Here is a 27,987-nt window from a genome sequence, read left to right as displayed (position 1 = left end):
TAATGGCAATTATCTCGGCAGTGGGGGAGCTGGGCGCCAGCAGTGTCGAACTCGAACCCTACCAAATCACAGGTACGTTGAACCCTACTAGATCCGGGCTCGTCTTGTCTCATGTGGATCACGTCGTAAGCGTCATAGACAGTGGCGGAGCTAGCCAACGATGAAAGCATGTGCACCTCCTCGTTGAAGCTGGTACCCTCTTCTCCCCTTCCTACACCTCCCCCGCACGCCTCCTCTCCTCAGCCTCGCCGCATCTGCTTTGGTGTTCCTCCATTCTCCTCCTCATGCATGCTCCCAAATCTGCAGATCCCCTCGGCCAGTCCCCAACTTACTGTGCCACTTGACCCAAATGTAGTGGCTGCAAATCCAAGTAGCGCCAGTTAGGTGAAGCCTCCAAATTCGACCCAAAAGTAGCGGCTTCAATTCCCAACAGGTTGCCCAACTCAGTGTGCACATGAATACCAAATTTGCTTCTTGTTTCTTTGTTTACCAGAGAATACACTAGAATGGCGTATTGATATGTCATGTTTGTGGGCGTGAGCCATTTAAAATTGCATGTTCATATCTGAAATGCAGCAAGCCATTTAAACACATTTGTCCCCTGGAGCTCAGATACGAACACATGTTTACTGTTTAGCTCCATTTAAACACATGTTTGTGGTGTCACCCATTTAAATTCACAAATGTGTCCATATCTATGCAGATATTAATTTTGAGAGCTGTGAAGTAGAAAACTCTAATCTTTGGAGGAGACTTTCTGAATCTGCATCAAAAGTTGAGTGTGGTGAGAATCTTACGTACAAGTCAACAATTGATGTTAGTTTATTTTAATTTTTGTGGATAAGAAAATTGTCAGCGTTTCGAGACCGGGGGGTCCCTAAGCCGACGAGTGAATGTCGCCGCGTGCCCCAGCCCAGATGGGTCCAGCGCGAGGCCGAGCGCGAAGGGGGGAAAGTGAGGCGGCCGGAGACCGGCGTGAGAGAGGTGGGAATCTCGCGGCCTTCGTGTTCGTCCCGCGCCCAGGTCAGGTGCGCTTGCAGTAGGGGGTTACAAGCGTCCACGCGGGAGAGGGAGCGAGCGGCCTCACGCGAGCGCCTGTCTCGTCCTCGTCCCCGCGCGGCCAACCCTCTCTAAGAGGGCCCCGGTCCTTCCTTTTATAGGCATAAGGAGAGGATCCAGGTGTACAATGGGGGGTGCAGCAGAGTGCTACGTGTCTAGCGGAGGAGAGCTAGCGCCCTAAGTACATGCCGTTGTGGCAGCCGGAGAGATTTTGGCACCCAGCTGGTGTGATGTCGTGGCCGTCGGAGGAGCGATGGAGCCTGGCGGAGGGACAGCTGTCGGGGCTGTCGAGTCCTTGCTGACGTCCTCTTGCTTCCGTAAGGGGGCTGAGAGCCGCCGTTGTCACAGAGTATGCGGGGCGCTATCATTGCCTATCTGGCGGAGCGAGCCAGATGGGACGCCGGTCTTGTCCCCCGTGGCCCGAGTCAGCTCGGGGTAGGGTGATGATGGCGCCTCCTGTCGACGTGGCTGGTCTGCGCCCTAGGTTGGGCGATGTGGAAGCTCCTCCGAAGCCGAGGTCGAGTCTGTCTTCCGTGGCCGAGGTCGAGTCCGAGCCCCTGGGTCGGGCGAGGCGGAGACCGTCGGCTGAGGCCAGGGCGTAGTCCGAGCCCTGGGGTCGAGCGAAGCGGAGTTCGTCGTCTTCTGGGGCTGAGCCCGAGTCCGAGCCCTGGGTCGGGCGGAGCGGAGTTCGTCGTCTTTCGGGACTTAGCCCGAGTCCGAGCCCTGGGTCGGGCGGAGCGGAGTTCGTCGTCTTCTGGGGCTGAGCCCGAGTCCGAGCCCTAGGTCGGGCGGAGCGGAGTTCGTCGTCTTCCAGGACTTAGCCCGAGTCCGAGCCCTAGGTCGGGCGGAGCGGAGTTCGCCGTCTTCCGGGACTTAGCCCGTGTCCGAGCCCTGGGTCGGGCGGAGCGGAGTTCGCCGTCTTCCGGGACTTAGCCCGAGTCCGAGCCCTGGGTCGGGCGAAGCGGAGCTTCCTATGGTGCCTTCGGCCGGGCCTGACTGCCTGTCAGCCTCACTCTGTCAAGTGGCACCGCAGTCGGAGCGGCGCAGGCGGCGCTGTCCTTCTGTCAGGCCGGTCAGTGGAGCGGCGAAGGGACGGCGGTCACTTCGGCTCTGCCAGCTGGAGGGCGCGCGTCAGGATAAAGGTGTCAGGCCACCTTTGCATTAAATGCTCCTGCGATTTGGTCGGTCGGTGCGGCGATTTGGTCAGGGTTGCTTCTTGGCGAAGACAAGGCCTCGAGCGAGCCGGAAATATATTCGCCGCTGGAGGGGGGCCTCGGGCGAGACGGAAATCCTCCGGGGTCGGCTGCCCTTGTCCGAGGCTAGGCTCGGGCGAGGCGTGATCGAGTCCCTCGAATGGACTGATCCCTGACTTAATCGCACCCATCAGGCCTTTGCAGCTTTATGCTGATGGGGGTTACCAGCTGATAATTAGGAGCCTTGAGGGTACCCCTAATTATGGTCCCCGACAGTAGCCCCCGAGCCTCGAAGGGAGTGTTAGCACTCGCTTGGAGGCTTTCATCGCACTTTTTTGCAAGGGGACCAGCCTTTCTCGGTTGCGTTTTGTTCCGGGGGGTGCGCGCGAGCGCACCCGCCGGGTGTAGCCCCCGAGGCCTCGGAGGAGTGGTTTCACTCCTCCGAGGTCTTAATGCCTCGCGTAATGCTTCGACTGGTCTGGTCGTCCCTCATGCGAGCTGGCCGTAGCCCGGGTGTACGGTCGGGTCCCAAGTTCTCGGGCTGGTATGTTGACGCTGTCAACGGTTCGGCCGGAGCCAGGTTTGCGAGAGCAGCCCCCGAGCCTCTGCACAGAGCGAGAGGACGATCAGGGACAGACTCGACTTTTTTACATACGCCCCTGCGTCGCCTTTCCGCAAGGAGGAGGGGGGAAAGCGCCATGTTGCCCTCGATGGGCGCCGAACATGGTGTCTCCGGTGAGCTGCAGGCGGGTAATCCGAGTGGACGTCCGTGCCCCATTCGTTAGGGGTCGGCTAGGGGCCCAGAGGCACGCCCAAAAGTACCTGCGGGTGATCTGCCGGACCCGGTCCCCTGGCGACGGGGTCCGAGGGCTCGATGCCTCCCTCTGATGGGATTCCGTTACAAGATCGTTCCCGCTGGTCTTGGAAATGTCCTAGGGTACCTCGGGAGCGCAGCCCGAGCCTTGGTTATGTATCGAACGTACCCATGGTCATCCCTCGCTCTGTGTCTGAGGCGACTGTGAACCCTTCGGGGGCCAGCCTTCGAACCCTTGATCAGTAGTGGGCGCGGAGCCCGAGTAGCCTGAGGCGGCCGTTGAACCCTTCCGAGGGGCCGGCCTTCGAACCTCTAACCAGTAGTGGGTGTAGGGCCCACGTGATCTGAGGCGGCTGTCGAACCCTTTCGAGGGGCCAGCCTTCGAACCTCTGGTCAGTAGGGAGGCTCGGAGCCTGGTTCCTTCACGGGGAAGGATCCTTTTCGGGGTATCCCCCTTTCCCGGTCCCTGTTGCAAGAGAGAGAAGGAGGGAAAAGGAAAAGGGTACGAAATCGAACGACGCGGCGTACCTTTTTCTGACGCGGTCATTATAGCGAAGGCGAAGCGTCGCCCGCTTCTCCTGCCAGAGGCGCCGCCTGTTCCGCCGCGGAGTTAATGCGACGGGGCGAGTGGTTGGCGGGGCGGCCGTTGCGCGTGCGCGAGCCGTTCGAGGAACGGAACACGGGCGTGTTGTCTTCACGCCGTGAGAGAGGGTTCTCTCGTTGCCCCCGGATGGGACGTAGGCCTGACTGGCGACGTGACCGTTGCTCCTGCCCGCCTGCCACCGCCATTACTGCTGGCCCATTTTTGGCCGCATTGACCGTCGCGCCAGGCTGGCGCCGCTGGGTCGTGCTCTGGGTCGCCTCGAGTCGCAGTATCGGTTCCGCAGTCGAGGAGGCGCGGTGGTGGCGCAAGTGGCGGTGTAGTTGCATGCACGAAGCACTCGGTTCGCCGGTTGCATGACGCGTGGGCCTGGGCCTCCATGTCGGGCGTGTTGGGAGTCGGAGAAGTGCGCCCACTTGGCGCGGTTGCATGCCGCCTGCATGGCTGCCCGCCCCTTTCGCCCGTTGGTCTGGGCAAAAGTGGAGAGTCGCTTGTAACTGCTGGGCGGTTGTGCGCACCGCGCACGGCGGTTTGGCTTCTTCTGCTCTGAGCCGGCTTGCACGACATGTGGGACCCAGCCCCCGCGCCGCAGGGGAGGACCTTGGAGCGTGTTGGAGAAGACTCAGCCCGCGACGGCTGGGGACGCAAGTAGGGAGAGTCGCCTTTAAAAGGAGGGTGACCCCCTTGGAAGGCGACCATGTCTTCGCGCTCCCTTATGCATCGTGTCTCTCCGCCTTCCAAGCCCCCGGATGGGGGGTACCCACCGTCTTTCCGCCTCGTCGTTGGAGGAACGCAACTCCGTGGGAGTTGGTACCTTTCAGCCATCGTTCGGCTTCAAGGATTTTCATCATGCAGCCCGGCTGCACCCCTCCGCCGGCGGTCACCCAAGACGGTGACCTCCAGTTTGATGGTGGGGGAAAGCGAGCCGGGCTGCGGCCTCTGCCCCTCCCTCAGCCTCAAGGATTTTCATCACCAGGGCTGGGGAGGGGAGTGTGCCGAGTTGGGGTCGGCCTCTGCGTGGGCGGTGGCCCGCTCCTTCCCTCAGTGATCGGGGGGGAGGGCGGTTGTTGTCCGTGGCACCGGTAGCTGCCGCGTGCCTGGCTCTCGGACGCGAGTGGCTTCGGAGCCGCTCTCGGCGCCGGTTTCTGCCATGGCAGCTGGAAGAGGTTCTCCCGCCAGCGAGACAGCCAGGGCCGCCCATGGACCGACCTCCAACTCTAAGGCCTTCTGCCCGTCCTTGCCTCACGAGTTTGGGCATGGGCGGGGGCCTCCTGGCAGCAGCATCCGCCCTGAGGTCATCGCTGCCGCTGTTCGGCTCCTCGAAGCAGAAGTCGTCGTCGTCGCCGCTGCTGGAGCGGGCGACGGCGCGCCGTTCGTCGGTCTTCTGTTGCTCCGCAGGCCCCCCTCCATCGAGTGGGGTTGTTCGTACCTGCGGAGGTGGAACCGGAGTTCCGTTTGTAATGGCACTTTGAATGCCAATGTTTTTGTTCATTGTGGCTGTCGAGGCCTGAACATGTATGTAATTTCGGCACGGAGCTGTGTTTTTTCCTCATTTTCGAGCATTAAGACTCGCCTGTTGGTTGTCTGAACCGCTTCACCAAGCGTGAGTCGCCCCGTGCAAAGGTGACGAGTGAGGTATCCGTATCCCGGAGGCGTAGGAGTCCCTCGGCTCGGTCGGCCTTGTTGCCCGAGGCTTCTCTTGCTCAGTTAAAGGAACCCCTCGGCCGCCCTTCGATGAGCCGAGGCTGGGGGTAGCGGTGTCAGCGCGAACAGAGGCAGAGTTGGCTCGGAAAGAGGACCTGGTCGGCCGGAGCCTGGCCGGGTCGTCCATTAGCGGGACCGACGCCGGAATTGACCAGCCGAGGCCTCGGGTCGGGCTGGCGTCCTCGGAGGACAGCTGGCCGAGGCCCCGGGGTGACCGGCCGAGCCGCCTGCTCAGGCCGGATTCTCGGAGAAGACCCTGGCGGCGATGGCCCGGGCGTGGCGATGACGTCGTCCTTCAGAGTGGAGATCTTCAGACCGTGTCGCCGTCTGAGGCTAGGTCGGACCTCGCCGAAGATGTTGTCGACGCCGAGGGTGCTGCTGCTCCCTTCAAGCGTCAGGATCCGAGCCTGTAGGATCGGATTGTCTTGTAGCGTGTGTTTCCTGCGGCCGCCGAGGCCAAAACACACCCTCGCCGTGTTGTAAAGCTGCGTCTCTTTTCCTCTTGTTTCGAGTATCTGGACTTTTTTGTCGGTAACAGAAATGTTTGTGCGAGCGAGAGTTGCTTCTCGTGGAAGGTGATGAGTGAGGTATCCGTATCCCGGAGGCGTAGGAGTCCCTCGGCTCGGTCGGCCTTGCCGCTTACGCGCACTCTTACCCGTCCAAGGGGCTCTGTCACCGACACAGTCGAGAGGGCTCGAAGGATCGCTTCGGCAGAAGAGCTTCCGAACGTGAAGACTTGTTCGGTCCGCGGAATCACTTATCCAAACGTGAGTTACTTATCGCAGAAGGTGATGAGTGAGGTATCCGTATCCCGGAGGCGTAGGAGTCCCTCGGCTCGGTCAGCCTTGGCTGCTTACGTGTACTCCGTCGTTTTCAGGATCCACTTTCGAAGTAGTCAAAAAGCACGAAAGACATCCTGGCAGAAAGGATCCTTTTTTCGAGGAAAAAATTCGACGCAGAGGGGGTTCCCCCCTTTTAGCCCCCGAGGGAGGGTCGGACTTTGCCGAGGCAAGGTTGACCCTTCCTTGATGACTAAACTTTGCGTGGGAGCGAGGTATATGAACAACTTGAAAGCATCTTAAGGGTAGAAGCGACGTAGTTGTTGGATGTTCCAAGCGTTGTCGTATACCTCGCCTTGACTGTTGGCCAGCTTGTACGTTCCGGGCTTCAGAACTTGGGCAATGACGAACGGCCCCTCCCAGGGGGGCGTGAGCTTGTGCCGCCCTCGGGCGTCTTGTCGCAGCCGAAGCACCAGGTCGCCCACCTGGAGGTCTCGGGACCGGACCCCTCGGGCGTGGTAGCGTCGCAGGGACTGCTGGTACCGCGCCGAGTGTAGTAAGGCCTTGTCCCGAGCCTCCTCCAGCTGGTCCAGCGAGTCTTCTCGACTAGCTTGGTTGCTTTGGTCGGTGTAGGCCCTTGTCCTCGGGGAGCCGTACTCCAGGTCTGTGGGCAAGACGGCCTCGGCCCCGTAGACTAGGAAGAACGGCGTGAAGCCCGTGGCTCGGCTCGGCGTTGTCCTCAGACTCCAGACCACCGAGGGGAGTTCCTTCATCCATCGCTTGCCGAACCTGTTGAGGTCGTTGTAGATCCGAGGCTTGAGCCCTTGTAGAATCATGCCGTTGGCACGCTCTACTTGCCCATTTGACATGGGGTGAGCTACGGCGGCCCAGTCCACCCGGATGTGGTGATCCTCGTAGAAGTCCAGGAACTTTCTGCCGGTGAACTGGGTGTCATTGTCGGTGATGATGGAGTTTGGGACCCTGAAGCGATGGATGATGTTGGTGAAGAACGCCACCGCCTGTTCGGACCTGATGCTGTTTAGGGGTCGGACCTCGATCCACTTGGAGAATTTGTCGATGGCGACCAACAGGTGCGTGTAGCCCCCGGGTGCCTTCTGCAAGGGGCCGACGAGGTCCAGACCCCACACAGCGAAAGGCTAGGTGATGGGTATCGTCTGTAGAGCCTGAGCGGGCAGGTGGGTCTGCCTTGCGTAGAACTAACACCCTTCGCAGGTGCGGACAATTCTGGTGGCGTCGACCACCGCTGTGGGCCAGTAGAAGCCTTGTCGGAAAGCATTCCCGACGAGGGATCGAGGTGCTGCGTGATGGCCGCAAGCCCCCCGAGTGTATCTCTCGAAGGAGTTCCTGACCTTCGGTGATGGAGATGCATCGCTGGAGGATGCCTGAGGGGCTGCAGTGGTAGAGCTCCTTCCCATCTCCCAGCAAGACAAACGACTTGGCGCGCCGCGCCAACCGCCGAGCTTCGGCTCGGTCGAGGGGTAGCTCTCCTTGGTGGAGATATTGCAGGTACGGGGTCTGCCAGTTTTGATCAGGCGTGACCTCGCTTTGCTCCCCCTCGACGCGCAGCGTCTCGCCCTCGAGGGCCGAGGGTACCTCGGGCCGAACCGAGGGTGCCTCGGGCCGAGCCGAGGGTGCCTCGGGCCGAGCCAAGGGTGCCTCGGGCTGTGTCGAGGGTACCTCGGGCTGGGCCTAGGGTGCCTCAGGCTCGGGCGTGTCGTCGATCTTGACGGAGGGTTGATGCAGATCCCGGGAGAAGACGTCCGGGGGAACCGTTGTTCGCCCCGAGGCTATTTTAGCCAGCTCATCCGCAGTCTCGTTGTAGCGCCGGGCGATGTGGTTGAGCTCGAGCCCGTAGAACCTGTCTTCCAGGCGCCGAACCTCATCGCAGTAGGCCTCCATCTTCGGGTCACGGCAGTGGGAGTTCTTCATGACTTGGTCGATGACGAGCTGCGAGTCACCGCGAGCGTCGAGGCGTCGGACCCCTAGCTCGATGGCGATCCGCAACCCGTTGACCAGAGCCTCATACTCGGCCACATTGTTGGACGCCGGGAAATGGAGGCGTAGCACATAGCGCAGGTGCTTCCCGAGGGGCGAGATGAAGAGTAGGCCTGCGCCGGCTCCTGTCTTCATCAGCGACCCGTCGAAGAACATGGTCCAGAGTTCCGGTTTGATCGGAGCTGTCGGTAGCTAAGTGTTGACCCATTCAGCCACGAAGTCCGCCAAGACCTGGGACTTGATGGCCTTCCGAGGGGCGAACGAGATCGTCTCGCCCATGATTTCCACCGCCCACTTTGCAATCCTACCCGAGGCCTCCCGGCACTGGATGATCTCCCCCAGGGGGAAGGATGACACCACAGTTACCGGATGAGACTCGAAGTAGTGTCGCAACTTCCGTCGTGTCAGGATCACCGCATACAGCAGCTTCTGAACTTGTGGGTAGCGGATCTTGGTTTCGGACAGTACCTCGCTGACGAAGTAGACTGGCCTCTGAACGGGCAATGCATGCCCCTCTTCTTGCCTCTCGACCACAATCGCGGCGCTAACCACCTGAGTGGTCCGGCGACGTAGACCAAGAGGGCTTCTCCGGCAGCTGGGGGCACCAAGATAGGCGCCTTCGTGAGGAGCGCCTTCAGGTTCACGAGGGCTTCCTCGGCCTCAGGGGTCCAAGTGAAGCACTCGGCCTTCCTTAAGAGGCGGTACAAAGGTAGACCTCTTTCGCCGAGGCGTGAGATGAAGCGGCTCAGAGCCGCGAGACATCCCATGACCCTCTGTACGCCTTTCAAGTGCTTGATGGGCCCCATGCTAGTGATGGCTGCGATCTTCTCCGGGTTGGCTTCGATGCCTCGCTCGGAGACGATGAACCCCAAGAGCATGCCTCGGGGCACCCCGAAGACACACTTCTCGGGATTGATCTTGACGCCTTTCGCCTTGAGACATCGGAATGTCACTTCAAGGTCGGAAAGGAGGTCGGAGGCTTTCCTCGTCTTGACTATGATGTCATCGACGTAGGCCTCGACCGTGCGGCCAATGTGTTCGCCGAACACATGGTTCATGCACCGCTGGTACGTCGCGCCCGCATTCCTCAAGCCGAACGGCATGGTGACATAGCAGTACATGCCGAAGGGTGTGATGAAAGAAGTCGTGAGCTGGTCGGACTCTTTCATCCTGATTTGATGATACCCTGAGTAGGCATCGAGGAAAGACAGGGTTTCGCACCCAGCGGTGGAATCCACGATTTGATCGATGCGAGGCAGAGGGTAGGGAACTTTCGGACATGCTTTGTTCAGACCAGTGTAGTCTACACACATCCGCCATTTCCCCCCTTTCTTTCTCACAAGCACAGGATTGACAAGCCATTCGGGATGGAATACCTCTTTGATGAACCCTGCTGCCATTAGCTTGTGGATCTCCTCGCCTATGGCTCTGTGCTTCTCCTCGTCGAATCGGCGTAGAGGCTGCTTGACGGGTCGGGCTCCGGCTCGGATGTCCAGCGAGTGCTCGACGACATCCCTCGGTATGCCGGGCATGTCCGAGGGACTCCACGCGAAGACGTCGGCGTTCGCGCGGAGAAAGTCGACGAGCACTGCTTCCTATTTGGGTTCGAGCCCGGAGTCGATCCGGATCTGCTTGGAGGCGTCGCCGCTGGGGTCGAGGGGGACGGCCTTAACCGTCTCCGCTGGCTCGAAGTTGCCGGCATGACGTTTCACGTCTGGCACCTCCTTAGAGAGGCTCTCCAGGTCGGCGATGAGGGCCTCAGACTCGGCGAGGGCCTCGGCGTACTCCACGCACTCCACGTCGCATTCGAACGCGTGTTTGTACATGGGGCCGACGGTGATGACCCCGTTGGGGCCCGGCATCTTGAGCTTTAGGTAGGTGTAGTTGGGGACGGCCATGAACTTCGCGTAACATGGTCTTCCCAGCACCGCGTGGTAGGTTCCTCGGAACCCGACCACCTCGAACGTCAGGGTCTTCCTTCGGAAGTTGGAGGGTGTTCCGAAGCAGACGGGAAGGTCGAGTTGTCCGAGGGGCTGGACGCGCTTCCCGGGAATGATCCCATGGAAGGGCGCAGCGCCTGCCCGGACGGAGGGCAGATCGACACGCAGGAGCCCGAGGGTCTCGGCGTAGATGATGTTGAGGCTGCTGCCTCCGTCCATGAGGACCTTGGTGAGCCTGACGTCGCCGATGACGGGGTCGACGACGAGCGGGTATTTCCCCGGGCTCAGCACATGGTCGGGGTGGTCGGCTTGGTCGAAGGTGATGGGCTTGTCGGACCAATCTAGGTAGACTGGCGCCGCCACCTTCACCGAGCAGACCTCCCGGCGCTCTTGCTTGCGGTGCCGAGCCGAGGCATTCGCCGCTTGCCCACCGTAGATCATGAAGCAGTCGCGGACCTCGGGGAACTCTCCTGCCTGGTGATCTTCCTTCTTGTCGTCGTCACGGGCCCTGCCACCCTCCGCGGGTGGCCCGGCCCTGTGGAAGTGGCGCCGAAGCATGACGCACTCCTCAAGGGTGTGCTTGACGGGCCCCTGGTGATAGGGGCACGGCTCCTTGAGCATCTTGTCGAAGAGGTTGGCACCTTCGGGGGGCTTCCGAGGGTTTTTGTACTCGGCGGCGGCGACAAGGTCCGCGTCGGCGGCGTCGCGTTTTGCTTGCAACTTCTTCTTGCCCTTCTTCTTGGTGCCGCGCTGAGTTGACGCATCGGGGGCATCTTCCGATGGGCGGCCCTGGGGCTGCTTGTCCTTTCGGAAGATAGCCTCGACCGCCTCCTGGCCGGAGGCCAACTTGGTGGCGATGTCCATCAACTCGCTCGCCCTGGTGGGGGTCTTGCGACCCAGCTTGCTCACCAGGTCGCGGCAGGTGGTGCCAGCGAGGAACGCGCCGATGACATCCGAGTCGGTGATGTTGGGCAGCTCGGTGCGTTGCTTCGAGAATCGCTGGATGTAGTCCCGGAGAGACTCTCCCGGCTGCTGTCGGCAGCTTCGGAGGTCCCAGGAATTCCCGGGGCGCACGTATGTGCCCTGGAAATTGCCGGCGAAAGCTTGGACCAGGTCGTCCCAGTTAGAGATCTGCCCCGGAGGCAGGTGCTCCAACCAGGCGCGAGCGGTGTCGGAGAGGAACAGGGGGAGGTTGCGGATGATGAGGTTGTCATCGTCCGTTCCACCCAGTTGGCAGGCCAGACCGTAGTCCGCGAGCCACAGTTCCGGTCTCGTCTCCCCCGAGTACTTTGTGATAGTAGTCGGGGGTCGGAACCGCTCTGGCATCACGCGGAGGAGCGTTGCTGCTGCAGCCAGGTTCCGGCCGACCCCACTAGATGCGGGTGGTGGCCTGACCCTGACGTCGTCGGCGATGCGGTGCTGGAAGCCCTGGGGTAGACGACGTATTTCTCCGGTCGGAGGTTGGCCCGCCCATGCCTGCCCGACGTCCCGGCGGATCGGCTCAAGCGCTCCTGCTCCCTCGTCGAGCCTGGCCTGCACCCCGCGGATTTGCTCGAGCTGTGGGTCATGGCCCCCCGCCTGAACGGGGACCACAGCTAGCTCCCGTGGGATGTCAACGCGAGGCACCGGCCTAGGGAGATCACCGTCCTCCGGCATGCCGAGATGGTTGCCTTCGGAGGGACCCCCTAGATCGACGTGGAAGCATTCGCGACTTGGGCCGCAGTCCTCGTCGCCGAGGCTACGGCTACCGTCGGAACAGTCGGAAAGGCAGTAGTCGCATGCGGTCACAAAGTCCCGCATGGCACTGGGGTTGCCAAGTCCAGAGAAATCCCAACAGAAGCTGGGCTCGTCGTCTTCCTCGGACCCAGAGGGCCCGTAGGTCGAGACGTCCGTCAGCCGGTCCCAAGGTGACCGCATACGAAACCCCAGAGGGTTTGGACTCGCCTCTACGAGAGCACCCGCCAAAGCGAAGCCGCTAGGCGGGTCGAGGCTGAATCCGAATGACGTGGGATGGGAATCGGTCGGTACCTCTTGGTCAACGAGCGGCGATAAAGTCACGTCGGGGACTGACTGCACCGTCGTCTTAGGTACGAGGGTGACACCCAGCAAGCCTTCCGCGAGCGTGCTGGCGTCGTCCGTTCGCTTGGGATTGGCGTGTCGCGGGGAGACGGCGCTCGCCTTCGTCTCAAACGCGAGGTTGATGCCCAACGCGCCCCCCATTGGGGCGCTGGGGCCGTCGACTCGCTCGACAGCCGACGAGGCGCTGCCTCCCGCTTGGCCTTGGTTGCCCCGCCTCCTCCTCTGTTGGCGGGGGAGAGGACGGGGCGAGCTCGAATGTTGTTCTTCCACCATGCGGGGAAGACGTCGTCGATTCCGCCGCCGGCGGGCGGGTTGTCGGCCGCCGTTACCGCTGCCGCCCGGCGGTGGAATGAGTATCATGTCGTAGCTGCCGTCGAGGGACATGAACTCAAGACTCCCGAAACGGAGCACCGTCCCGGGTTGTAGAGGTTGCTGGAGACTGCCCATCTGGAGCTTGACGGGAAGCTGTTCGTCAACACGCAGCAGGCCCCTACCTGGCGCGCCAACTGTCGGCGTTTCGAGACCGGGGGGTCCCTAAGCCGACGAGTGAATGTCGTCGCGTGCCCCAGCCCAGATGGGTCGAGCGCGAGGCCGAGCGCGAAGGGGGGAAAGTGAGGCGGTCGGAGACCGGCGTGAGAGAGGTGGGAATCCCGCGGCCTTCGTGTCCGTCCCGCGCCCAGGTCGGGTGCGCTTGCAGTAGGGGGTTACAAGCGTCCACGCGGGAGAGGGAGCGAGCGGCCTCACGCGAGCGCCTGTCTCGTCCTCGTCCCCGCGCGGCCAACCCTCTCTAAGAGGGCCCCGGTCCTTCCTTTTATAGGCGTAAGGAGAGGATCCAGGTATACAATGGGGGGTGCAGCAGAGTGCTACGTGTCTAGCGGAGGAGAGCTAGCGCCCTAAGTACATGCCGTTGTGGCAGCCGGAGAGATTTTGGCACCCAGCTGGTGTGATGTCGTGGCCGTCGGAGGAGCGATGGAGCCTGGCGGAGGGACAACTGTCGGGGCTGTCGAGTCCTTGCTGACGTCCTCTTGCTTCCGTAAGGGGGCTGAGAGCCGCCGTCGTCACAGAGTAAAAGACGACGAACTCCCGGAAGACGAGTAAAAGACGACGAACTTCCGTAAGGGGTCCACTAAAAGAGTAGCTGTAACACCCTGAATTTGGGGGTATAAAATTTCTTTGCTCATATTCACAAATTCAGGTGTTATTTCCCTTTTCTCATCCTTCCTCATTCTTTTCTTTCTCATTTCTATAGGAGAAAAGTGCTTATTTTATTTGTAATTATAGTTTATTATGTTAAACCCTAAGGGAGTATGAATTGTTGCATCATGTTGAACCCTAGATTTCACTTTTGCTTGGTGCATAATTCTTGGAAAGTTTGATTTGAATTTGTGGCTCATTTGGATTTGAATCAATTGGAGAAAATAAAAAAGAAAAGGGAAAACAATTCCAGAATAAAAAGAAAAGAGAAAGAGGCCCAACCTACCGCCCCCTCGGCCTTTCGGCCCAGCCGGCCCAATCCCGCGCGCGCTCTCCCTCCCCCTCCTCTCTCTGCCCTGGCGGGCCCGCCCGTCAGCGCAGCCGCCTCTCGCGCGCCCGCCTCCGCTCTCCCCTCTCTCTCTGCTCGCGGGCCCGGGCTGTCAGCCCCGTCGTCCCCGCGTAACCGCCGCCGAGCTGCGCGCGCCCGCCTTCTCCGCGCCCACGTCGCGCGTGGAGCTCGCAACTGACCCGCCCCTGGCCACTTGAGCCCCGAGCCCCACTCGCCCTCTCCCCCTCCCTCTTTTGCGCACCAGCAGACCCCTCTATCACCTCCCCCTCGCTGCACGCACGCCCGAGCGCCGCCGCCATAACCCTCGCCGTCCCGAGCTCGGTTCCCCGTCACCGTTGGAGCTCCGCCGCGCCCTTTGCCCCTGTGAGCTCCGCCCCGACGTCCGCAACCCGGGACGCGCCCCAACTCCCTCTCCCCCTCCCTATTTCTCTCTGCCCGCGCTCACCCGCCGTTCCCCGTGCAGCCGCGGAGGTCCGCCACCGTCGTCCCGGGCCACCGTCGCACCATTGCCGCCGCCGAGGAGTCCCCGGAGCCCGCCTTGAGGTAAGGAACCTCTCCCGCCCCTATCGACCTTTGCTTTGCTCTCTGCTGCGTATAATTCCTCGCCGGAGTAGAGTAATCCCACCGCCGAGCCGTTCCGCCGTGAACCGCCCCCCTCCGGTGCCCCTGCCCCGACCCAGACCCCACCAGAGGACTCCCCGTGCCCTCCCCAACCTTCCCGGCCACTCAGGTCGCCCCAGAGGCCCGCCAAACGCCCGCGCCCCTCGTCTCCGGCGAGCCCTCCGCCGCGGGGACGAGCGCCGCCGCCCCAGCTAGCCGTAGGAGAAGCCCAGGCCGGCCACCCGATCCCCACCGTCCGTCCCAGATCGGGCGGCCCCGTTTTAATTAGGCCAAACCCAATCCTGGCCGTCCGCCGGAGATCCAGCGGCCCAGGCCCACTTCCCCCTCACCCCGTCTCCCTGTCGTTTGGGCCCCGCCTGTCAGCCCGCCCCCGCGCGCGCTCTGCCCGCCGGCCCCGCCTGTCAGCCCGCCCGCGCGCGCTCTGCCCACCGGCCCCGCCTGTCAGCCTGCCCGCGCCCCGCGCTGCCCGCCCGGTCCCGCCTGTCAGTCGCCCAGGCCTCCGCGCGCTCGCGCGCCCGCCCGCAGGATCTAATCCTGGCCGTTCGCTTTAGGTCTGACGGCCGTAGTAGCCCAATACCTCTTCGCCCGCGCGTTTTCTTAAAGAGACACCTGGTTTTCTGGAATTTGAACCCGCCGTCCCTGGTTTCTCGCAGTTAAGTCCCTGGACCTTTTATTTAATTCAAAATAGGTATTTAGGGTATATTTTTAATCCCCAAACTTGTAAAATTCATAACTTTGTCATATGAACTCCAAATGAGGTGCTTCAAATTGCAAAATGCTCATGTTGTTTTTGTCTATCTATTCAAACAATGTTTCCCTGCTGTTTCCATGTACCAATTAATAGTTAATCACCAGGATAGGATTAAGGCTATTGGAACCTTATTTGAGATAATTAGAAATTGGTAGACTTTAATAAAAGTTGGATTACTTAAGTTTATGGACGTAAACACCTAAGTTTAGGAACTTAAAACCAGGTAATGATTTAATCCCACCACTGACTTAAACCTGATTAGTGGATAATGAATCACTTTGTATAGTCCTCTACCCCAGACCTAGGGAACACCAGAGTACCTGTCTCTTTTCTAGTATGAACTTGTGATCTCTCTGCTGCATATGTTTGGTATGTTGCTTTTTGTTTGTTGTCTTCCCAAGTGCATAGTGTGAATGATTACTTTACGTAGACAACGAGCAGTCTGTGTTTCCCGAGGAGGTTGCAGAGGAAGCCCCTGATCAGCAGTTTGGTGAAGGCAAGTGTCCTCTGTCCCATTATGTCCTATTCATTTATAACTTACTACCCCGCATTACTTACTTGAAACCTAAGGATTGACTAGCTTTACACTTTACTTTATCCTTGATGACCTTCTGGGTTGTTATGGTTAGCACTCTGCTATTGCCTTAACTTAATCAATGAACATGATGTGACTATTTATGATACTGTTATCCTGATGATGTTGATGATCTTGTGATACTCTAGGGGGCTCAGGCTGTTTCCTGAGTACCTCTCCGTAAGGACTGGTTCGTTGAGAGACCACCCGGGATAACAGTGCAACCATGAGGGTGAAATGGGATGCCCTTAGCCGATTAATTAGATGAACTAGAGGTGTAGTTGCTTAGCCGTCGTGCCGTCAATGGGGTCCAGGCACAGTGCTTGCTCTGTCGAGGCTGAGTGCCGAGGTTCTTTCGTTTTGCTCTTTGTTAGTCACTCTCCTGCGGGGAGGGGTACTGTGTTTATCAAACTGGAGAAACCTAACGGGCAGCTATGATCTCTAGGGAATCTTTGTAAAAGCTACGTAGTGATGCCCTGCCGGACCACCTAGGTAGTGGTCAATGGGGATTAGCTCTCCCCGGGTAGAAAGGGAATCATGACTCATGGGTAAAGTGTGCAACCTCTGCAGAGGGTAGTGAAACTGGTATATCAGTCGTGCTCACGGTTAAGAGTAGCCTTGGGATCCTCTTTGATTAGAGATACAGATGGTTCGAGATACAAGGATTATGTTATGGTTTTGGTTCGACTATGATGATGTTGTTCCTCGATGAGGAAATGGTTTACGGGTTGGCTAATGCTAAAATCTGGCTTCTACTAATGATAAATACCTGACCAACTAAAAGCAACTGCTTGAGCCTAACCCCACATAAAGCTAGTCCACTTCAGCCAAACGGGACATTTGCTGAGTACGTTGATGTGTACTCATCCTTGCTTTACCACAAAACACCAGGTTGTCCGCATTGTAACCACTGCTCAGGAGAAGGTGAAGCCGTGGAAGGAGACTTCCAGGAGTTCCAAGACTACGATGAATTCTAGGTGTGGGTTGGCGGCAACCCCCAGTCAGCTGCCTGTGGAGGCCTTATCTTTACTACGTTTCGCTAGTACTTTGATTTACTTGTTAAGACAATGACTATGTGGATGTCTATGACTCTATGATGTAATAAGTACTCTTTTATGTTATTATTCGAGCATTGTGTGATGATGTTCATTTATGTAATCGCTGTGTACGTGAGTTCTGATCCTGGCACGTACATAGTTCGCATTCGGTTTGCCTTCCAAAACCGGGTGTGACATAAGTGGTATCAAAGCCCATGCTGACTGTAGGACCGCTGACCTAGAGTAGCACTGGTCGTACTAAGGACTATTGACCCTCCCCCTCACCTTGACATCTGATGTTACTTCAAAAAGTCGGTCACCTCGACCAACCCTATGTTTTACTATCTATCTATACTATACCTTGTTAAAATTTTTATCTTATTCTGTCTTTGGTTTATTCACTTTTCATATTAGTTCTGTTCTTACTCTTGTGCTTACGGTGTCTTTTGTAGATGGCTCGTCTTAGACACACTGCACGTAAGTCAGTGATTCCTTTCCTGCCGTCTCGACTTGCGGAGCGTCCTCTGCACCGCACCGTGTCCGGTCAGTCGAGTCACCTGGAGAGACTGCACCACCGCCTGCGTGAGGAGCAGGAACGCCGGCGCCAGCACAGAGAGCAGCAGGGCTCTTCCTCCCCACCCCAGCGAGAGGTGGAGTCCGTGAGGCCCTGTTCCTCTGTTGCCCAGCTGGAGGCGCCCCCTGCTCCGCCGCGGGACGTCCCGGCTGTTGGAGGAGCTACAGGAGGAGGTTCTGGAGGAGACCCCGACGACGACGACTCAGACCACAGCACGGAGTCTTCTGAGCCGCAGGAGGCGGAAGGATGGGTCGCCCGACCCATCACCCGTGACGCCGCTCGCGGTTGTCACTTCCACGACGCACTCGACACCTTGCTGCGCCAGGCTTTCGACCGGCACACCTGGTCGATCGAGTATCGTTGTGTAGTCTACCAGCACAGTCGCGGGAGGTACCCGGACCGCTGGGAGGCTACCTGCCTAGTTCGCCGTCCGGAGGATGACCTCCGGGGTGCGGAGGCCGTTTCGGAGCACTATTCCATCTCCGAGAGGGACACTGCAGAGGCGGCTATGCAGGATGCAGCACGGCGTGCACTCTCCCAGTACTGTTCTTTGTTCGGTGGGGTGGCCGACGGTCTTAACCTTCGGTACTACCCCGCCGTCCTACTGGCAGCACCGAGAGTGTGGTTGTCTCACCTGTTGGTGAGGGTAACCCTAGGTTGAGCAGCACAGTCAACCTAGTCGCAGTGCTTAACACTGAGCTGGACCACTCTCTGGACGAGCTAAGCAGGGCTCGAACGGAGATTGCGGAGTTGCGTGCTGAGTTGGCAGAGCGCCATCACCAGGAGGGTGGTTCTCCCGCACCTGTTGGGACTCAGCACCCATACCGCTCACCGCCACGTGGTCACCACACTTATGGTTCCCCTGTCTGTAAGACCAGGATAGATCTGGATCCTTAGATCGTTAGCGTCGGAGTTTGTAATAATTCTTAAGTCAGATGTCTCAGTCTTAGGTAGTCAGTTTAGTTTGCTTATCAGTTGCTTGCATGCTTGTTATGATGAACTTGTGCTGGATTCGAATCTTTGTAATGACTGTTGCCAACCTGTGGGTTTCCCCTGCAGTTTGGCCTAGCTAGTAATGTTAATAAAGTCAATTATTTAGTTGGGAAACCCTTTACTTCTACTTTCCTTTCTTATCTGAGAAGCTGTGTTGAATCATAAATGAGGATCAGTGAAGCTCTTTGTTCACTCAGTGTCATGAAGAATTCTGTATTCTCTTTTCTTATGCTGAAGGGTTGTAAGATCAATGCTGATGTATGAATGTCTTCCACAGATGTCTGACAACAGGCGTCGATGCAACAGGCGTGCTCAGCAAGAGCAGCACGACCAGCAGGAGGAACATCAGAGGCAGCCTCCCCCACCACCCCCGATGTCAGTGGAGCAGATGTTCTTGATGCAGACTCAGGCAGTGCAGGCCATAGGGCAGACTCTGGCAGCCATGCAGCAGGCTCAACAGCAACCCCAACCCCAATTGCAAGTGCAGATGCCCCAGATGCCACGAGATAAGCGTGGTGAGTTCATGAGAGGGCACCCTCCTACCTTCGCCCATTCTGCTGACCCCATGGATGCAGAAGACTGGCTGCGCGCAGTGGAGAGGGAACTGCGCACCGCCCAATGTGACGACAGGGAGAAGGTTCTGTACGGTCCCCGCCAGCTAAGGGGAGCAGCCCAGTCCTGGTGGGAGTCCTACCTCGCCACCCATGCTGACCCTGAAGCCATCACGTGGGAGGAATTCAGCGAGAGTTTCCGCAGATACCATGTGCTAGAGGGACTGATGATCGTGAAGAAGGAGGAGTTTCTGGCTCTGAAGCAGGGACCCCTGTCTGTTAGTGAGTACAGAGACAAGTTTCTGCAGCTGTCTCGTTACGCACCTGAGGATGTCAACACTGATGCCAAGAGGCAGTACAGGTTCATGAGAGGTTTGGTGGATCCCCTGCATTACCAGCTGATGAATCACACCTTCCCAACCTTCCAGCACCTGATCGATAGGGCAGTTATGACTGAGAAGAAGCGTAAGGATATGGAAGATCGGAAGCGCAAGATGAGTGGACCCCAGTCCGGAGGCATCAGCCGTCCACGTTTCTCAGGCAGTTCATCTCAGCAAGGCAGGCCTGGTCACCCACAGGGATATCAGAATCAGAATCAGCGTCCGCATCAGCAGCAGTTTCAGAGGCAGTACCCACAGCAGCAGCAGCAGTATCGCCAGCACAGCCAGCAGGGAGGTAATCAGTATCAGAAGCAGAACAACCAGGCACCTCGCCTTCCTGCCCCAGCAGCAAATCAGAGCAACCAAGCAGCCCCAGCACAAGGAGGAGGCAGAGGATGTTTCCACTGTGGAGAACAAGGCCACTGGGCGATGCAGTGCCCAAAGAAGATGGCTCAGCAGCAGACCAACCCCAATGCTCCAATAAGGCAAGGTGTACTGCAGCCGGCAGCAGGTAATCGTAACCAAGCGTACAACTGTGGAAAGGTGAACCACTTGGAGGCCGAAGCAATCCAGGATGCACCAGATGTGGCAGTAGGTATGTTCTCAGTCGAATCTCATCCCGCAAAAGTGCTATTTGATACTGGTGCAACTCATTCATTTGTCACTGCAACTTGGGTAGAATTGCATAACATCTCAGTAGAGGCAATGATGCCGCCCATGAGGATTAATTCGGTTGGTGGCAAGGTGCAAACAGATAAAATATGCTCAAATATAATGGTGGAAATAAGGGGGATAGGATTCCCCAGTGACTTAATAGTAATAGACACCCCTGGGATAGATGTTATTCTAGGGATGAATTGGTTAATGAAGTATGAAGCAAATGTTAGTTGTGACAAGAGGACCGTAACATTGAAGTCCCCGTCAGGAGAAGAGGTAGTGGCCGAGCTAAGGATGCCTAAATCAGAAGAAGGAGTCTGTCACCAGATTTCAGTTGATAGTAAGGAGCCTAACTCGCTCGAGGCTATCAAGGTTGTGTCGGACTTTCCGGATGTGTTTCCCGAGGAGCTAACGGGCATGCCACCCGAGAGAAAGGTTGAATTTGCCATAGAGCTTGTCCCTGGTACCGCCCCCATTTCCAAAAGAGCCTATCCAGTGTCTGGACCAGAATTGGTGGAACTCAAGAAGCAGATAGATGAGATGTTAGAGAAGGGTTACATCAGGCCAAGTACCTCGCCTTGGGCCGCTCCAGTGTTGTTTGTAGAGAAGAAAGATGGTACCAAAAGGATGTGCATAGACTACAGAGCCTTGAATGAAGTCACTATCAAGAACAAGTACCCCCTGCCAAGGATAGAAGATTTGTTCGACCAGCTCAGAGGTGCCAGCGTATTCTCGAAGATAGATCTGAGATCAGGTTACCATCAACTCAGAATCCGACCCTCGGACATACCGAAGACAGCATTCATCACCAAGTATGGGTTATATGAGTTCACAGTTATGTCCTTCGGTTTGACAAATGCGCCAGCCTTCTTCATGTATCTGATGAACAGCGTGTTCATGGATTATCTGGACAAGTTTGTGGTAGTGTTCATTGATGATATTCTCATATACTCTCAAAGTGAGGAAGATCATGTAGAGCATTTGAAGATGGTATTGCAAAGACTTCGAGAGCATCAGTTGTATGCCAAGCTGGGCAAATGCGAGTTCTGGATTCATGAAGTCTTATTTCTGGGTCACATCATAAATCAAGATGGGTTAGCAGTGGATCCAAAGAAAGTAGCAGATATCCTGAACTGGAAAGCACCGAGGGACGTTCGTGGGATCAAGAGCTTCATTGGAATGGCCGGATACTATAGGCGTTTCATTGAAGGCTTCTCAAAGATTGCTAGACCAATGACAGCGTTGCTAGCGAAGAAAGTTGAGTTTAAATGGACTCAAAAGTGTCAGGAAGCATTTGAAGAACTGAAGAATAGATTGACTACAGCTCCTGTGTTAGTCCTGCCTGATGTTCACAAGTCATTCTCAGTGTATTGCGATGCTTCGTACACCGGATTGGGATGTGTGCTAATGCAAGAAGGAAGAGTGGTAGCATACTCATCTCGACAGCTGAAGATCCATGAGAAAAATTACCCCACACATGACCTGGAGTTGGCAGCAGTGGTTCATGCCTTAAAGACCTGGAGACATTACCTGTATGGGCAGAAGTGCGACATCTACACAGATCATAAAAGTCTGAAGTACATATTCACCCAGTCAGAGTTAAACATGAGGCAGCGAAGATGGTTGGAACTGATCAATGACTATGTGGATGTCTATGACTCTATGATGTAATAAGTACTCTTTTATGTTATTATTCGAGCATTGTGTGATGAAAGACTATGAGTTGGAGATACATTACCATCCAGGCAAAGCCAATGTGGTCGCAGATGCTCTGAGCAGGAAGAGTCAAGTCAATATGTTGGCCTCGTACCCGATGCCGTATGAGTTAGCCAAAGAATTCGACAGACTGAGCCTCGGTTTCCTGAACAGTACGCAAGGAGTAACAGTGGAATTGGAGCCCACCCTAGAGCGGGAGATCAAAGAAGGGCAGAAGGACGATGAAAACATCAACAAGATCCGGCAGCTGATCTTAGAAGGAAGAGGCAAAGACTTTCGAGAGGATGAAGAGGGGGTAATATGGTTCAAGGACCGATTGTGTGTTCCCGACCTCAAACCTATTCGGGAACTGATCCTCAAGGAAGCTCATGAGACAGCCTACTCCATACACCCTGGGAGTGAGAAGATGTACCAGGATTTAAAAAGGAGGTTTTGGTGGTATGGCATGAAAAGAGAGATCGCAGAATATGTCGCCATCTACGATAGCTGTCAGAGAACCAAAGCAGAGCATCAGAGGCCTGCCGGATTGTTGCAGCCATTGCGGATTCCTCAGTGGAAGTGGGATGAGATCGGGATGGATTTCATAGTTGGCCTACCTCGTACCCGTGCCGGTTATGATTCCATCTGGGTGGTTGTGGACCGCTTAACAAAGGTGGCCCATTTCATACCTGTGAAGACAACATACACCGGAGCAACGTTAGCTGAGTTATACATGTCACGGATAGTCTGCCTTCATGGTGTGCCGAAGAAGATAGTGTCAGATCGAGGAACGCAGTTCACCTCTCATTTTTGGCAGCAGCTACAAGAAGCTTTGGGCACCCATTTGAACTTCAGCTCAGCTTATCACCCGCAGACAGACGGCCAGACTGAAAGAACTAACCAGATCCTAGAAGATATGTTGAGAGCCTGTGCGTTGCAAGACAAGTCAGGATGGGACAAAAGATTACCTTATGCAGAATTCTCCTACAACAATAGTTATCAAGCCAGCTTGAAGATGTCACCGTTTCAGGCACTCTATGGGCGGAGTTGCAGGACTCCGTTGCATTGGGACCAGCCTGGAGAGAGACAGGTGTTTGGCCCTGACATCTTGCTTGAAGCCGAAGAGAATATCAAAATGGTTCGAGAGAACCTGAAGACAGCCCAGTCAAGACAGCAGAGCTATGCTGACAGAAGGAGAAGGGAACTGAGTTTTGAAGTGGGAGACTACGTCTATCTGAAGGTGTCACCTATCAGGGGAGTCAGGAGGTTCGGAGTTAAAGGCAAGTTAGCACCTCGGTACGTTGGACCATATCAGATTCAAGCAAAGCGTGGAGAAGTGGCCTACCAGCTCGACCTACCAGAGAGCTTGTCAGCAGTGCACAATGTGTTCCACGTGTCGCAATTGAAGAAGTGTCTGCGAGTACCAGAAGAACAGTTGCCAGTAGAGGGTTTGGAGGTCCAGGAGGATTTGACATACATAGAGAAGCCAACGCAGATTCTGGAGTTTGCAGACAGAGTCACCCGGAGGAATACCATCAGAATGTGCAAAGTCAGATGGGGTCACCACTCCGAGGAAGAAGCAACCTGGGAACGAGAAGATGATCTGAGGGCCAAATACCCTGAACTCTTTGCTGACCAACCTTGAATCTCGGGGCGAGATTCTTTTAAGGGGATAGATTTGTAACACCCTGAATTTGGGGGTATAAAATTTCTTTGCTCATATTCACAAATTCAGGTGTTATTTCCCTTTTCTAATCCTTCCTCATTCTTTTCTTTCTCATTTCTATAGGAGAAAAGTGCTTATTTTATTTGTAATTATAGTTTATTATGTTAAACCCTAAGGGAGTATGAATTGTTGCATCATGTTGAACCCTAGATTTCACTTTTGCTTGGTGCATAATTCTTGGAAAGTTTGATTTGAATTTGTGGCTCATTTGGATTTGAATCAATTGGAGAAAATAAAAAAGAAAAGGGAAAACAATTCCAGAATAAAAAGAAAAGAGAAAGAGGCCCAACCCGCCGCCCCCTCGGCCTTTCGGCCCAGCCGGCCCAATCCCGCGCGCGCGCTCTCCCTCCCCCTCCTCTCTTTGCCCTGGCGGGCCCGCCCGTCAGCGCAGCCGCCTCTCGCGCGCCCGCCTCCGCTCTCCCCTCTCTCTCTGCTCGCGGGCCCGGGCTGTCAGCCCCGTCGTCCCCGCGTAACCGCCGCCGAGCTGCGTGCGCCCGCCTTCTCCGCGCCCACGTCGCGCGTGGAGCTCGCAACTGACCCGCCCCTGGCCACTTGAGCCCCGAGCCCCACTCGCCCTCTCCCCCTCCCTCTTTTGCGCACCAGCAGACCCCTCTATCACCTCCCCCTCGCTGCGCGCACGCCCGAGCGCCGCCGCCATAACCCTCGCCGTCCCGAGCTTGGTTCCCCGTCGCCGTTGGAGCTCCGCCGCGCCCTTTGCCCCGGTGAGCTCCGCCCCGACGTCCGCAACCCGGGACGCGCCCCAACTCCCTCTCCCCCTCCCTATTTCTCTCTGCCCGCGCTCACCCGCCGTTCCCCGTGCAGCCGCGGAGGTCCGCCATCGTCGTCCCGGGCCACCGTCGCACCATTGCCGCCGCCGAGGAGTCCCCGGAGCCCGCCTTGAGGTAAGGAACCTCTCCCGCCCCTATCGACCTTTGCTTTGCTCTCTGCTGCGTATAATTCCTCGCCGGAGTAGAGTAATCCCGCCACCGAGCCGTTCCGCCGTGAACCGCCCCCCTCCGGTGCCCCTGCCCCGACCCAGACCCCACCAGAGGACTCCCCGTGCCCTCCCCAACCTTCCCGGCCACTCAGGTCGCCCCAGAGGCCCGCCAAACGCCCGTGCCCCTCGTCTCCGGCGAGCCCTCCGCCGCGGGGACGAGCGCCGCCGCCCCAGCTAGCCGTAGGAGAAGCCCAGGCCGGCCACCCGATCCCCACCGTCCGTCCCAGATCGGGCGGCCCCGTTTTAATTAGGCCAAACCCAATCTTGGCCGTCCGCCGGAGATCCAGCGGCCCAGGCCCACTTCCCCCTCACCCCGTCTCCCTGCCGTTTGGGCCCCGCCTGTCAGCCCGCCCGCGCGCACGCTCTGCCCGCCGGCCCCGCCTGTCAGCCCGCCCGCGCGCGCTCTGCCCGCCGGCCCCGCCTGTCAGCCTGCCCGCGTCCCGCGCTGCCCGCCCGGTCCCGCCTGTCAGTCGCCCAGGCCGCCGCGCGCTCGCGCGCCCGCCCGCAGGATCTAATCCTGGCCGTTCGCTTTAGATCTGACGGCCGTAGTAGCCCGATACCTCTTCGCCCGCGCGTTTTCTTAAAGAGACCCCCGGTTTTCTGGAATTTGAACCCGCCGTCCCTGGTTTCTAGCAGTTAAGTCCCTGGACCTTTTATTTAATTCAAAATAGGTATTTAGGGTATATTTTTAATCCCCAAACTTGTAAAATTCATAACTTTGTCATATGAACTCCAAATGAGGTGCTTCAAATTGCAAAATGCTCATGTTGTTTTTGTCTATCTATTCAAACAATGTTTCCCTGCTGTTTCCATGTACCAATTAATAGTTAATCACCAGGATAGGATTAAGGCTATTGGAACCTTATTTGAGATAATTAGAAATTGGTAGACTTTAATAAAAGTTGGATTACTTAAGTTTATGGACGTAAACACCTAAGTTTAGGAACTTAAAACCAGGTAATGATTTAATCCCACCACTGACTTAAACCTGATTAGTGGATAATGAATCACTTTGTATAGTCCTCTACCCCAGACCTAGGGAACACCAGAGTACCTGTCTCTTTTCTAGTATGAACTTGTGATCTCTCTGCTGCATATGTTTGGTATGTTGCTTTTTGTTTGTTGTCTTCCCAAGTGCATAGTGTGAATGATTACTTTACGTAGACAACGAGCAGTCTGTGTTTCCCGAGGAGGTTGCAGAGGAAGCCCCTGATCAGCAGTTTAGTGAAGGCAAGTGTCCTCTGTCCCATTATGTCCTATTCATTTATAACTTACTACCCCGCATTACTTACTTGAAACCTAAGGATTGACTAGCTTTACACTTTACTTTATCCTTGATGACCTTCTGGGTTGTTATGGTTAGCACTCTGCTATTGCCTTAACTTAATCAATGAACATGATGTGACTATTTATGATACTGTTATCCTGATGATGTTGATGATCTTGTGATACTCTAGGGGGCTCAGGCTGTTTCCTGAGTACCTCTCCGTAAGGACTGGTTCGTTGAGAGACCACCCGGGATAACAGTGCAACCATGAGGGTGAAATGGGATGCCCTTAGCCGATTAATTAGATGAACTAGAGGTGTAGTTGCTTAGCCGTCGTGCCGTCAATGGGGTCCAGGCACAGTGCTTGCTCTGCCGAGGCTGAGTGCCGAGGTTCTTTCGTTTTGCTCTTTGTTAGTCACTCTCCTGCGGGGAGGGGTACTGTGTTTATCAAACTGGAGAAACCTAACGGGCAGCTATGATCTCTAGGGAATCTTTGTAAAAGCTACGTAGTGATGCCCTGCCGGACCACCTAGGTAGTGGTCAATGGGGATTAGCTCTCCCCGGGTAGAAAGGGAATCATGACTCATGGGTAAAGTGTGCAACCTCTGCAGAGGGTAGTGAAACTGGTATATCAGCCGTGCTCACGGTTAAGAGCAGCCTTGGGATCCTCTTTGATTAGAGATACAGATGGTTCGAGATACAAGGATTATGTTATGGTTTTGGTTCGACTATGATGATGTTGTTCCTCGATGAGGAAATGGTTTACGGGTTGGCTAATGCTAAAATCTGGCTTCTACTAATGATAAATACCTGACCAACTAAAAGCAACTGCTTGAGCCTAACCCCACATAAAGCTAGTCCACTTCAGCCAAACGGGACATTTGCTGAGTACGTTGATGTGTACTCATCCTTGCTTTACCACAAAACACCAGGTTGTCCGCATTGTAACCACTGCTCAGGAGAAGGTGAAGCCGTGGAAGGAGACTTCCAGGAGTTCCAAGACTACGATTAATTCTAGGTGTGGGTTGGCGGCAACCCCCAGTTAGCTGCCTGTGGAGGCCTTATCTTTACTACGTTTCGCTAGTACTTTGATTTACTTGTTAAGACAATGACTATGTGGATGTCTATGACTCTATGATGTAATAAGTACTCTTTTATGTTATTATTCGAGCATTGTGTGATGATGTTCATTTATGTAATCGCTGTGTACGTGAGTTCTGATCCTGGCACGTACATAGTTCGCATTCGGTTTGCCTTCCAAAACCGGGTGTGACAGTAGCGGGGTCCACTAAAAGAGTAGCTGACGAACTCCCGGAAGACGAGTAAAAGACGACGAACTTTCGTGAGGTCTTTTACCCTTGGGCCTTTCGTCAGCCTCACTCTGTCAAGTGGCACCGCAGTCGGAGCGGCGCAGGCGGCGCTGTCCTTCTGTTAGGCCGGTCAGTGGAGCGGCGAAGGGACGGCGGTCACTTCGGCTCTGCCAGCTGGAGGGCGCGCGTCAGGATAAAGGTGTCAGGCCACCTTTGCATTAAATGCTCCTGCGATTTGGTCGGTCGGTGCGGCGATTTGGTTAGGGTTGCTTCTTGGCGAAGACAAGGCCTCGAGCGAGCCGGAAATATATTCGCCGCTGGAGGGGGGCCTCGGGCGAGACAGAAATCCTCCGGGGTCGGCTGCCCTTGTCCGAGGCTAGGCTCAGGCGAGGCGTGATCGAGTCCCTCGAATGGAATGATCCCTGACTTAATCGCACCCATCAGGCCTTTGCAGCTTTATGCTGATGGGGGTTACCAGCTGGGAATTAGGAGCCTTGAGGGTACCCCTAATTATGGTCCCCGACAAAAATGCTTTGCTTAATGCAAGCAAGTCTGATTGTAAGGTACTCCTCTTTAGATCTGATTTTTGTCACCATCATTAGCCTGTAAGCAAGCAAGAACTCATTTTGTGAGCAAGCAGTATATGTTCCACTGTTGGAGCTAGCTAGCTTTGTGGTTTGTTGGAGCTTTGTGTAATGATACTTCCTCCTTTTCCAGCTATGTTACTTGCAGAAAGTTAAATGGAAACAACACAGGAAGCTGACGTTGAGAAGAAAAATGAAATGACAGTCCACATGAAACTTGTGAAAAGGAGTTCAACTCATATATTTTTTTCTAGTGGCAAAGTTTTTAATGAAGAGACTTGAACTCTGTTTTTATGTTATATTGTTCATTTGTACGTGTGAATTGAGATGATCTTATGTGGTGTGATGATAGATAGATTAACTTTGTTGGATATTAGATATTTAAGTTAAACTTTGGTGGATTAATTTTGTTGGATGTTAGATGATCATTTCTGGTGCATTTTTAGATTTTTAGCGATGTTTCATTATGTTTTTGAATTTTCTAAATATTTCCTATTTTTCTTTTATTTTTTCTGATTTTTGAATTAGTTTGCCTTGGGAGG

At 56.1% G+C, this 27,987-nt stretch overlaps 1 long non-coding RNA gene across 1 annotated transcript; it reads left to right on the top strand.

The window, feature by feature from the left end:
• Positions 1–16: 16 nt before the first annotated feature.
• On the top strand, positions 17–27,879 carry LOC103649933 (uncharacterized). Its single transcript, XR_563807.3, has 3 exons — positions 17–72; positions 704–784; positions 27,579–27,879. It is a non-coding gene; the product is annotated as an uncharacterized lncRNA (long non-coding RNA).
• The last annotated feature ends 108 nt before the right edge of the window (positions 27,880–27,987 follow it).

This window comes from Zea mays, chromosome 3 (genome assembly GCF_902167145.1).
Source record: "Zea mays cultivar B73 chromosome 3, Zm-B73-REFERENCE-NAM-5.0, whole genome shotgun sequence".
NCBI classification, from domain to species: Eukaryota; Viridiplantae; Streptophyta; class Magnoliopsida; order Poales; family Poaceae; genus Zea; species Zea mays.
The sequence above is the reverse complement of the archived record's forward strand: the minus strand, read 5'-3'. Positions and strand labels throughout refer to the sequence as shown.